Source organism: Eriocheir sinensis, unplaced genomic scaffold, assembly GCF_024679095.1.
Source record: "Eriocheir sinensis breed Jianghai 21 unplaced genomic scaffold, ASM2467909v1 Scaffold379, whole genome shotgun sequence".
NCBI lineage: Eukaryota > Metazoa > Arthropoda > Malacostraca > Decapoda > Varunidae > Eriocheir > Eriocheir sinensis.
In genome coordinates, this window is record NW_026111697.1 from 161 (window position 1) to 12,762 (window position 12,602).

Here is a 12,602-nt window from a genome sequence, read left to right on the forward strand (position 1 = left end):
GTGTTTCCCATGTGGTATTGGTGTGCTGGATATCCCTTCACTGGTAACCTGATTACATACACTCCCAGGTCTTTCTCTGCCTCTGTGGTGGATAGTGGAGTGTTTCCCATGTGGTATTGGTGTGCTGGATATCCCTTCACTGGTAGCCTGGTTACATACAATCCCAGGTCTTTCTCTGCCTCTGTGGTGGATAGTGGAGTGTTTCCCATGTGGTATTGGTGTGCTGGACATCCCCTCCCAAGGTGCAGGACTTTCCATTTTTCTTCATTGAATTGTAGCAGACACCTTTTGTGCCTTTCCTATAACATGGTGAGGTCTTCTTATAGGAAATCCACAGTCAAGGGGCTATGCAGAATTTTCCAGGCTTTTTTTTCCCCGATGCAAATAGTTATAACCTGTATGGGGTGATGAATGTACCCTCTTTACCCCCCTCCCACAGGCACTCCCAGAGGAACAGTGGAAGAAATACCAGCTGATGACCGGAGAAAGCAGGGAGAGGCTGGATTGCCGAGGGGTGACGCTGCGCTGCCTTGACGAGGCTGCTCAGGAGAAAAAGCACCAGGCCGAGGAGATGAAGAGGGACATTGTCGACTTGGTGGACATTATGTGTGTGTGTGTGTGTGTGTGTGTGTGTGTGTGTGTGTGTGTGTGTGTATCACAACCTAGTTCAGACCTCACCAAAGCATGCATTGTGTTCAAGTGATCTCATACAAGCAAGCATATTAACTCGGCAGCAGCGACGGGTCAAATTTGTGCCATGATATAATTATACCTCCCAAAATAGATGATGCATAAACTGATCACAAATGCTTTGATATATATTATGAAATGGTTTGTGTGAGGGCTGATTTTTTCTAATTTTTCTCGCTCAGAGGGACCATTAAGAAACATGATCCACCACCGCCTGGTTAATATGTGCCGCCGACGATCTGTTAAGCAGGATGCAGCGTGCTCTGAGGCGACCCCGGGCAGGAGGCAACATGTGACCTCGTGCGCCAAACCTTTGACCTCTATTCAGAAGCAGTAAGTAGCGGGCTTTTTTTATTTTTTTTATGCCCTGGAACTGTCTCCTTAGCTGTAAAAAAAAAAAAAAAATACTGACTCATTGCCGTCCTGGGGTGAACAGACTGTGATCCAGGTGAACGTATTACTCGGGTAGCTTATTCACTGAGGCGTGTGTTGCCGGCGAGAAAATGAGTCATCCTCACTCTGCTCCGAGTCTAGTATGGAACATTCTCTCTCTCTCTCTCTCTCTCTCTCTCTCTCTCTCTCTCTCTCTCTCTCTCTCGGCCCACATTTCGACCGCCACACACATTTGACCAGACTTTTCTAGGAGTTGTGGGCATTTCCAGGGGTAGCTTTGTGACCTTTACTCTGTACTGTGAACCTAAGAAAACACACATTTGACCAGGCTTTCCTAGAAGTTGTGGGCATTTCCAGGGGTAGTTTTGTGACCCTTCCTCTGTACTGTGAACCTAAAGAAACATACATATGACCAGGCTTTCCTAGGAGTTGTGGGCATTTCCAGGGATAGTTTTGTGACCCTTCCTCTGTACTGTGAACCTAAAGAAACACACATATGACCAGGCTCTCCTAGGAGTTATGGGCATTTCCAGGGGTAGTTTTGTGACCCTTCCTCTGTACTGAGAACCTAAGAAAACACACATTTGACAAGGCTTTCCTAGAAGTTGTGGGCGTTTCCAGGGGTAGTTTTGTGACCCTTCCTCTTTACTGTGAACCTAAGAAAACACACATTTGACAAGGCTTTCCTAGGAGTTGTGGGCATTTCCAGGGGTAGTTTTGTGACCCTTCCTCTGTACTGTGAACGTAAAGAAACACACATATGACCAGGCTTTCCTAGGAGTTGTGGGCATTTCCAGGGGTAGTTTGTGACCCTTCCTCTGTACTGTGAAGCTAAAGAAACACACATATGACCAGGCTTTCCTAGGAGTTATGAGCATTTCCAGGGGTAGTTTTGTGACCCTTCCTGTGTACTGTGAACCTAAAGAAACACACATATGACCAGGCTTTCCTAGGAGTTGTGGGCATTTCCAGAGGTAGTTTTGTGACCCTTCCTCTGTACTGTGAACCTAAAGAAACACACATATGACCAGGCTTTCCTAGGAGTTATGGGCATTTCCAGGGGTAGTTTTGTGACCCTTCCTCTGTACTGTGAACCTAAGAAAACACACATTTGACAAGGCTTTCCTAGGAGTTGTGGGCATTTCCAGGGGTAGTTCTGTGACCCTTCCTCTGTACTGTGAACCTAAAAAAACACACATATGACCAGGCTTTCCTAGGAGTTGTGGGCATTTCCAGGGGTAGTTTTGTGACCCTTCCTCTGTACTGTGAACCTAAGAAAACACACATTTGACAAGGCTTTCCTAGGAGTTGTGGGCATTTCCTGGGTAGTTTGTGACCCTGGTGGTAGTGTGACCCTTCCTCTGTACCGTGATCCTAAGGAAGCACACATATGACCAGGCTTTCCTAGGAGTTGTGGGCATTTCCCAGAGTAGTTGTGTGACCCTGGTGGTAGTGTGACCCTTCCTCTGTACCGTGAACCTAAGGAAACACACATTTGACCAGGCTTTCCTAGGAGTTGTGGGCATTTCCCAGGGTAGTTGTGTGACCCTGGTGGTAGTGTGACTCTTCCTCTGTACCGTGAACCTAAGGAAACACACATTTGACCAGGCTTTCCTAGGAGTTGTGGGCATTTCCCAGGGTAGTTGTGTGACCCTGGTGGTAGTGTGATCCTTCCTTTGTACCGTGAACCTAAAGAAGCACATATTTGGCAAGGCTTTCCCTAGGATTTGTGGGCATTTCCCAGGGTAGTTGTGTGACCCTGGTGGTAGTTTGACCCTTCCTCTGTATCATGAACCTAAGGAAACACACTTTTGACCAGGCTTCCCTAGGAGTTGTGGGCATTTCCCGGATTAGGTGTGTGACCCTGGTGGTAGTGTGACCCTTCCTCTGTACTGTGAACCTAAAGAAACACACATTTGACCAGGCTTTCCTAGGAGTTGTGGGCATTTCCCGGGTTAAGTGTGTGACCCTTCCTCTGTACCGTGAACCTAAGGAAACACACATTAGAACTCAACCCACCTCCGTTTTGGCCCTGGGAGGTGGTTGGTGTGAGGGTCTGAACCAGGCTCACCAGCAGGGACTTGGCACGACACACACTTTAACTTGTGACTATAATTCAGCCTCTGACTGCTGCTGCTGCTGCTGCGGTCATAACTTTGGGGTGTAACATTTTTTTTTTTTTTTGTGTGTGTGTGTGTGTGTGTGTGTGAAGAGGAAGAGGAAGGAAGATTATAGATTTTTCCTTTTCAGATGTGGAGGTAACTCTCTCTCTCTCTCTCTCTCTCTCTCTCTCTCTCTCTCTCTCTCAGGAATGAGAAAATACAGGTTAATTTTATATACTTTTATTATTATTATTATTATTATTATTATTATTATTATTATTATTATTATTATTATTATTATTATTATTATTATTATTATTATTATTACTGATCGTGCAACTGATGGAAGCTGGGACAGGAAGTTGCTGATATTTGGTAAGTTACTATTGTCTCTTTCAACCATGATTTCTACCAGTCTACCACAATCTACCAGGGTCTAACCACTACACAATATTCGCCCAACATCCCTCTGCCAGTTTTTTCCACAATTCAACCATCAGTCATCACAAGTTCAACCCAAAAACTCAACTTGTTCAAAACTTTTTCAACTCTGTAACCCCAAAATTTCAACCCAAGACCTGACATTCAACCACGATTTCTACCATTCCACCACAATCTACCGGGACCTAACCACCATAAATCTTTTCAGGGCTATGGCTGACTGGCTGGTGCTGTCTGGTCACTCAGCTCAGCAAGGGACTGGAAGCTGGAACTCTCTCTCTCTCCCATTGAAAAGAAGAGAGAGAGAGTGTGTTCCATCTCATCCTCTCTCCCTCTCTCTCTATTCCCCCAACATCCAGGCGGCATCTTGGGAGGGGAGGGGAAGAGAAGAGAAGGGAAGGGAAGGGAAGGGAAGAGAAGAATACAATAGCTCACTGGTGGACAGAGGAAAGAGACAAGGAAGAAGAAGAAGAGTAGGTTTAAATATATCCATTGTAATATATATTTCCAAACTTTATTAGTCTTCTCTTTATAAAAATACAGGGAGAGAGAGTTAGTTCCATCTCTCTCTCATCTCTGCCCTTCAATTAATCTCCCTCCATCTTCTCCCCAACAGGACTCGTCTCGTCTGGTCTCCCCCAGCATCCAGGCAGCATCTTGAAGGCCTGACTGGTTCCTTCGGCTCAGTGGTCTCGTCTCTGTCTCCCTCCCTGCAAGAGTCTGGCAGAGTTTAGTGCCAAGAATGTGTGTCTGTGTCTCTCTCTCTCTCTCTCTCTCTCTCTCTCTCTCTCTCTCTCTCTCTCTCTCTCTCTCTCTCTCTCTCTCTCTCTCTCTCTCTCTCTCTCTCTCTCTCTCTCTCTCAGCTCCCAGGGCCAACAGGGTGTCCCCCCACAGTGTGTTGACAACCCCTACAGACACATGCCCCCTAGACACATAAGGGATCTCTCTCTCTCTCTCTCTCTCTCTCTCTCTCTCTCTCTCTCTCTCTCTCTCTCTCTCAGCTCCCTGGCCCCACAGGGTGTCTCCCCCACAGTGTGACAACCCCACAGACACATGCCCCCAGACTCTCTCTCTCTCTCTCTCTCTCTCTCTGCAAGAAGTGTCAGTTTGCTCAATAAATATACAAGCAATTTCTGGTGTTTTTTTCGTCCATTCTGCAAAGTTTACAAAGACACAGACCTTGATAAAAGTGGAGATTACAAAGAAACGAAAATGAGGAGGAAGAGGAAAGATTAAGCTATTTTTTGGCATAGGAGGAAAGGAGGAAGAGAGGAAGGAAAAAGGAGAGAAATGGAGTTGAACTTGGAGGAGGAAATGAACGAAACCACTAAAATTACGCTGGAGAAATACACAGACCTTTTATAAAAGTGGAGATAGGAGAGGAATGAAAAGGAGGAGGAGGAAAAGGAGGAAGAGGTGGAAAATGGAGGAAAATGGACTTGAACTTGGAGGAGGAAATGAATGAAACCACCAAAATTATGCCAGAAATACACAGACCTTGATAAAAAAATAGAGATAACTGAAATGAAAAGGATGAGGAGGAAAAGGAAGATGGGAGGAGGAAGAGGAAAGATTAAGCTATTTTTTGGCATAGGAGGAAAGGAGGAAGAGGTGGAGGAAAGAGGAGAAAAATGGACTTGAACTTGGAGGAGGAAATGAACAAAACCACCAAAACTGCGCCGGAGAAATACACAAATCTTGATAAAAGTGGAGATTAAAGAGAAACGAAGAGGAGGAGGAAAAAGAGGAAGACAAGAGGAGGAAGAGGAAAGATTAAGCAGTTTTTTGGTATAGGAGGAAAGGAGGAAGAGAGGAAGGAAAAATGAGAAAAATGGAGTTGAGCTTGGAGGAGGAAATAAACGAAACCACCAAAATTACGCCGGAGAAATACACAGACCTTGATAAAAGTCGAGATAACTGGGAAACGAAGAGGAGGAGGAAGAAGAAGAAGACAGGAGGAGGAAGAGGAAAGATTAAGCTATTTTTTTGGCATAGGAGGAAAGGAAGAAGAGAGGAGGAAAGAAGGGAAAAACGGAGGAAACCTGGAGAGAATCAGTGAGAGAAAGGACCTGTTTTTAAGGCAGCCCCTAACCTGACGTAACCTTGGGCCTGAGCATACACAGGGGGTGGGTTGCTTCACTCACCCACCATCTCCATCCGTCCTCCCCCATGCCATGAGGTGCGTGGGTGTCCCTCGGTGGTCTCCTGGGCTCACTGGAGGGCTGAGTCTGGTCTCATCTCGGTTCCTTCCCTGCAAGAACCATCACGGAGTTAGTGTGTGTGTGTGTGTGTGTGTGTGTGTGTGTGTGTGTGTGTGTCAACTTCAAGTGCCAATATTTCTGCAAGGACAACAGTTAGGAACACAATATTCTAACACAAGATGCTCCTAACACTCGCCTACAACACCTGTAACTGGCAGTGCTTCTAGCTCCTGAGACACGAGGAACCAAATCATTTGGGGATGTCGTGGACCTTGTGAGAGGTGACCCTTCGCTACCAGGACTAGGCTGGGATGGCTGGCTTTTGGACCCTCAACGGGGAGCACGGCTAAGTATGCGAGTTAACCGCATGAAGGGTCACTTTGGACCATGTTCTGAGAAATGGTTACAAGCAGGAGTTCATAGATGCAAATTCTACTACTAATAACAAGGGCTCCATGACCTGATGTGTGAATAGACAGGGAGTGAGCGCGTAGGCAGGAAGTGCCGGGAGGCGGAACACTCGTGGGTCCTCCTATGGACGGGTATAAGGCCGGCGGGCATGAACTGTTCACGTGGGCGTTGTCATGACGTTTTGTGACGTGTTGTGATGTAAAACGACACGGTGGTGACGATTTGTATGGTAGCCGCTGGCCCTATATAAGAGCTCCTCGGCAAGGAGCAGGAGTGTCGCATTCACCAATTCAGTAACAGTCAACCTATTTTGGGGCTGTGGCCGTTACTGTACTTGAGGCAACACTGGTGAGTAGAATTACGAGACTCTGTTAGGAGAAGCCGTATTTCTTGTGACTGTGTAGCATGTGATCGTTCTGGAGTATTAGGAACTTTGTTATGTTGAGTAGGAACATTCAGTGTTGTTGGTAGTGAAACGTAACCGACCGTACATGTGTGTTTCATTAGTGACTGGTCGCTACGAGTGTGTCTGCCGTGAAGATTGTTGATTTCATTTGGGCGTGTGACAATCAGTAGTGACGTTAACTTGTTGATTCTGTACTTACTCATGTGCTCAGGTAGATTCCTTTTACTGTTAGAATAAATATTATAAGCAACTTAGTCATTACCATCCACGTACTACACCTCCCTCTGACACGTTTGCAACTTATTAAGTGTGCAAACGGGAGTACAAAATGTCCTACTCAATCCTTTTACATATGCCGACTTCTAACCTGAAAACTGCCTCCTTCATCCCAATAGCTGGAAAAATTTATAGTTATCATTAAAATCGTCAATTGCAGATGTCTTTGGGGAATAATTAAGGGTCAAAACCAGGTAATTATGATGCCCTGAGTACGACAATCTGGCATCACCGCTCAGAAGACACTTTGGCTCGGAAGATAGTTTTTTGACATGAGGAATTGACTATTTTAACAGGGACGATTACCAACACAGGGACGGCTACCGACACAGGGACGGCTACCAACACAGGGACAGCTACCAACACAGGGACGACTACCAACACAGGGACGGCTACCGACACAGGAACGGCTACCAACACAGGGACAGCTACCAACACAGGGACGACTACCAACACAGGGACGGCTACCGACACAGGGACGACTACCAACACAGAGACGACTACCAACACGGGGACGGCTACCGACACAGGGACAACTAGCAACACAAGGACAACTAACAACACAAGGACAGCTTCCACCAGTATTTTGTCACCTTTGAGAGTGGTAAGTGTAATCCTTCGCCTCCTAAAATCTTATTCAATTTCCTTTGTGTAGTGAGCATACCAATTCCTGACAGCATAGTTATTTTCATGGTATATAATAAAATTAATAGAGAGAGAGAGAGAGAGAGAGAGAGAGAGAGAGAGAGAGAGAGAGAGAGAGAGAGAGAGAGAGAGAGAGAGAGAGAAAAGTCAAACTAACTCATAATTGGATAAAGATAGAACAACACAGATAGTGTCAAAAGAAAGAAGATTAAATACTCTACAAATACACAAGAGCGAATCTCAAACAAACAAACAGGAAGCAGAGAAAAAACATCCTTGACCCTGGTAGAGCAACACCAGAAATTGAAAAACAAGAATGAAAAATGTCAATTAAAATGGAAATTACTCAAAATTGGATAAAGATAGAAACATACAGATAAGTGTCAAAAGAAAGACAATTAAATACTCTACAAATACACAAAAGCGAATCTCAAACATACAAACAGAAAGCAGAGAAAAACATCCTTGAACCTGGTAGAGCGACCCCGGAAATTGAAAAACGTGTATGAAAAATGTTGATAAAAATGGGACTTACTCAATTGGATAAAGATAGGAACATGCAGGTAGCGCTAAAAGTAAGAGAAAGGATCAATCAACAACGTCATAAGAGAAAATCTCAAACAAACAAAAAAGCACACTCGTATACCTGGTAAAACGAGCCTACGGTGTTAAGACTAGAGGGAAGACAAGAAAAGTTCTGATAAAAGTCAAAATAAGTCATAATTGAATAAAGATAGAAGGATGCAGATCAAGCCAAAAGAAAGAGAAATGATGAATCTACAACTCCTTCAGAGGAAATCCCAAACAAACAAACAACCACTCTAATATACCTGGTAGAGCGATCCCATGGTGGCGCTGGTGGGAGGAATCACAATGTTGACGAAGAAGATGAGGGCATCCTCGGGTCTCTGGGGAATTCTCTTGCGCATGAGGAAGTAGAATTGACCGACTGGCAAAGGAACCAAATACTTCTTGTCGATACGAGCCTGAGGGGCCTTCTCCACGATGACCTGTAATAGTAGTGGTAGTAGTAGTAGTAATAGTGGTAGTAGTAGTAGTAGTAGTAGTAGTAGTAGTAGTAGTAGTAGTAGTAGTAGTAGTAGTAGTAGTAGTAGTAGTAGTAGAGAGAGAGTGACACATACACACTCTCTCAATCATATGAGCGAGAGAGAGAGAGAGAGAGAGAGAGAGAGAGAGAGAGAGAGAGACAAACCACAACACTAACACAACACCAATAAATCACTGTATAATCTGTTTTCACCCCGGAGATGCGCACTGAGGCCGCGCGCACCTCTGGATCACTCCCCTACACACAGGCTATACAAGTGAACAGGGTAATTACTATATGTTATTACCCCGGAGATGCGCAGTGAGGCCGCGCGCACCTCTGGATCACTCCCCTACACACAGGCTATACAAGTGAACAGGGTAATTACTATATATTATTACCCCGGAGATGCGCACTGAGGCCGCGCGCACCTCTGGATCACTCCCCTACACACAGGCTATAGAAGTGAACAGGGTAACCACGTGTAACTATTTTACCCTCCCGTCAACAAGTTTCAAAGGCCAAAATGGCGCTCAGTTGAGTTTTCCTTAATGATTTTTTAGGCTCACAGTACAGAGGAAGGGTCAAGCTGTCACCAGGGTCACAAAACTAACCCTAGAAATGCCCATGACTCCTTCGAAAGCCTTGGCAAATGTGTGTTTTCTTTGGTTCACGGTAGAGAGGAAGGGTCAAACTGTCACCAGGGTCAAAACACAGCCCCTAGAAATGCCCACTACTCCTAGGAAAGCATTGCCAAATATGTGTTTTCAGGTTCACGGTAAAGAGGAGAGGTCAAACTGTCACCAGGGTCACGAAACTACCCCTGGAAATGCCCGAAACTCTTAGGAAAGCCTTGTCAAATGTGTGTTTTTTTTGGTTCACAGTACAGAGATGGAGTCAAACTGCCACCAGGGTCACAAAACTACCCCTGGAAATGCCCAAAATCCCTCCGAAAGTCTTGTCAAATGTATGCTTCCTTAGGTTCACGGTACAGAGGAGGGGTCAAATTGCCACCAGGGTCACAAAGCTACCCCTGGAAATGCCCAAAACGCCTATGAAAGCCTTGTCAAATGTATGTTTTCTTAGGTTCACGGTACAGAGGAAGGGTCGAACTGCCACCAAGGTCACAAAACTACCCCTGGAAATGCCCAGAACTACTACGAAAGCCTTGTCAAATGTGTATTGTTTTTTTGGTTCACGGTACAGAGGAAGGGTCAAACTGTCACCAGGGTCACAAAACTACCCCTGAAAATGCCCACAACTCCTAGGGAAGCCTTGTCAAATGTATGTTTTCTTAGGTTCACAGTACAGAGGAAGGGTCAAACTACCACCAGGGTCACAAAACTACCCCTGGAAATGCCAACAACTTCTAGGATAGCCTTGTCAAATGTGTGTTTTCTTATGTTCACGGTACAGAGGAAGGGTCAAACTACCACCAGGGTCACAAAACTACCCCTGGAGATGCCCATAACTTGTCAAATGTGTGTTTTCCTAGGCTCACGGTACAGAGGAAAAGTCAAACTGTTACCAGGGTCACAAAACTACCCTGCTGGAAATGCCCACAATTACGAAAGCCTCTTCAAATGTGTGTTTTATTAGGTTCACGGTACTGAGGAAGGGTCACAGTACCACCCGGGTCACAAAACTACCCCTGAAAATGTCCAGAACTCCTAGGAAAGTCTTGTCAAATGTGTGTTTTCTTAGGTTCACGGTACTGAGGAAGGGTCGAACTACCACCAAGGTCACAAAACTACCCCTGGAAATGCTCACAATTACTACGAAAGCCTTGTCAAATGTGTGTTTTCTTAGGTTCACGGTACTGAGGAAGGGTCGAACTACCACCAGGGTCACAAAACTACCTCTGGAAATGCTCACAACAACTACGAAAGCCTTGTCAAATGTGTGTTTTCTCAAGTTCACGGTACAGAGGAAGGGTCAAACTGTCACCAGTGTCACAAAGCTTCCCCTGGAAATGCCCACAACTCCTAGAGAAGCCTTGTCAAATGTGTGTTTTGTTAGGTTCACGGCACTGAGGAAGGGTCGAACTACCACTAGGGTCACAAAACTACCCCTGGAAATGCCCACAACTACTACGAAAGCCTTGTCAAATGTGTTTTTTCTTATGTTCACGGTACTGAGGAAGGGTCGAACTACCACTAGGGTCACAAAACTACCCCTGGAAATGCCCACAACTACTACGAAAGCCTTGTCAAATGTGTGTTTTGTTAGGTTCACGATACTGAGGAAGGGTCACGCTACCACCAGGGTCACAAAACTACCCCTGGAAATGCCCACAACTCCTAGGGAAGCCTTGTCAAATGTATGTTTTCTTAGGTTCACGGTACAGAGGAAGGGTCAAACTACCACCAGGGTCACAAAACTACCCCTGGAAATGCCCACAACTCCTAGGAAAGCCTTGTCAAATGTGTGTTTTCTTATGTTCACGGTACAGAGGAAGGGTCAAACTACCACCAGGGTAAAAAAAAATACCCCTGGAAATGCCCAGAACTTGTCAAATGTGTGTTTTCTTAGGTTCACGTTAGAGAGGAAAGGTCAAACTGTTACCAGGGTCACATTACTACCCTGCTGGAAATACTCACAACTACTACGAAAACCTTGTCAAATGTGTGTTTTGTTAGGATCGCGGTATTGAGGAAGGGACACACTACCACCAGGGTCACAAAACTACCCCTAGAAATGCCCACTACTCCTAGGAAAGCATTGTCAAATATGTGTTTTCAGGTTCACGGTAAAGAGGAGAGGTCGAACTACCACCAGGGTCACACAACTACCCCTGGAAATGCTCACAATTACTACGAAAACCTTGTCAAATGTTTGTTTTCTTAGGTTCACGGTACAGAGGAAGGGTCAAACTGTCACCAGGGTCACAAAACTACCCCTAGAAATGCCCACAACTCCTAGGAAAGCCTTGTCAAATGTGTGTTTCCTTAGGTTCACGGTACAGAGGAGTCAAACTGCCACCAGGGTCACAAAACTACACCATACCTTAATGTTCCAATACTTACTACTGACAGGTACTACTTACGTCTTCCCTCACACGACTCCTAAACCAACCAATACGTTCTTAATGACACAAAGACTGACAGGTGATTCAATTTTACCTCAAACCACTAAAAAGATCATTGCACTGTTCATTAACTTCATACTGACAGGTGTTGAAATCTTAATTACCTCACACGACTATCAGCGCAGGTAACACACACACACACACACACACACACACACACACGTACCTTCCCTCCTCCTCTCTTTACGTCCAGATAGCAAATAGCCAGTCCTTCTTCCTCTCTCTTTTTCCTCCCCCTCCCTTCCTCCTCTTCCTCCCTCCTTTCATTCTCCTCTTCCTCCTCCTCCCCCTCCCTCCATTCCCTTGTTTCCTCCCCTTTTTATCCGTTCATAGTTAATTAGTTAGGTGGTTAGAGAGTTAAGTAGTAGTAGTAGTAATGGAGGTGGTAGTCTGTATGTGTGTGTGTGTGTGTGTGTGTAATTCACCTCTTGGTCTGCTGCGAGTCTCTCTCGAGACAGCCAGCCGTTCCCCTACGGAAGAGCACAGAGCTCATAGTACCAATCTTTGGGTAGGACTGAGACCACTCACACACAACACACCGTGACAACGAGGTCACAACTCCTTGCCTGACGTCGCGTACCTACTCACTGCTAGGTGAACAGGGGCTACACGTGAAAGAAGATAAACCCAACTTATCATAAACCGGCCGGGGAATCGAACCCCGGTCCTTATGGTTGTGAGCCAGACGCTCTACCCCTGAGCTACCGGGCCGTGTGTGTGTGTGTGTGTGTGTGTGTGTGTGTGTGTGCGTATCTCTGAGAGAGAGAGAGAGAGAGAGAGAGAGAGAGAGAGAGAGAGAGAGTGTGTGTGTGTGTGTGTGTGTGTGTGTGTGTGTGTGTGTGTGTGTGTGTGTGTGTGTGTGTGTGTGTGTGTGTGTGTGTGTGTGTGTGTGTGTGTGTGT

General features: G+C 45.6%; 2 long non-coding RNA genes across 2 annotated transcripts; one reads left to right on the forward strand and one right to left on the reverse strand.

Moving 5' to 3' along the window:
- The first annotated feature begins 441 nt into the window (after positions 1–441).
- LOC126991987 (uncharacterized) lies at positions 442–3,974 on the forward strand. The gene is made up of 3 exons (XR_007746017.1): positions 442–606; positions 873–1,023; positions 3,835–3,974. It is a non-coding gene; the product is annotated as an uncharacterized LOC126991987 (long non-coding RNA).
- A 152-nt stretch (positions 3,975–4,126) lies between these two features.
- LOC126991986 (uncharacterized) lies at positions 4,127–11,907 on the reverse strand. Its single transcript, XR_007746016.1, has 4 exons — positions 11,868–11,907; positions 8,396–8,575; positions 5,771–5,877; positions 4,127–4,336 (listed from the first exon to the last, which is right to left on the reverse strand). It is a non-coding gene; the product is annotated as an uncharacterized LOC126991986 (long non-coding RNA).
- Positions 11,908–12,602: the final 695 nt, after the last annotated feature.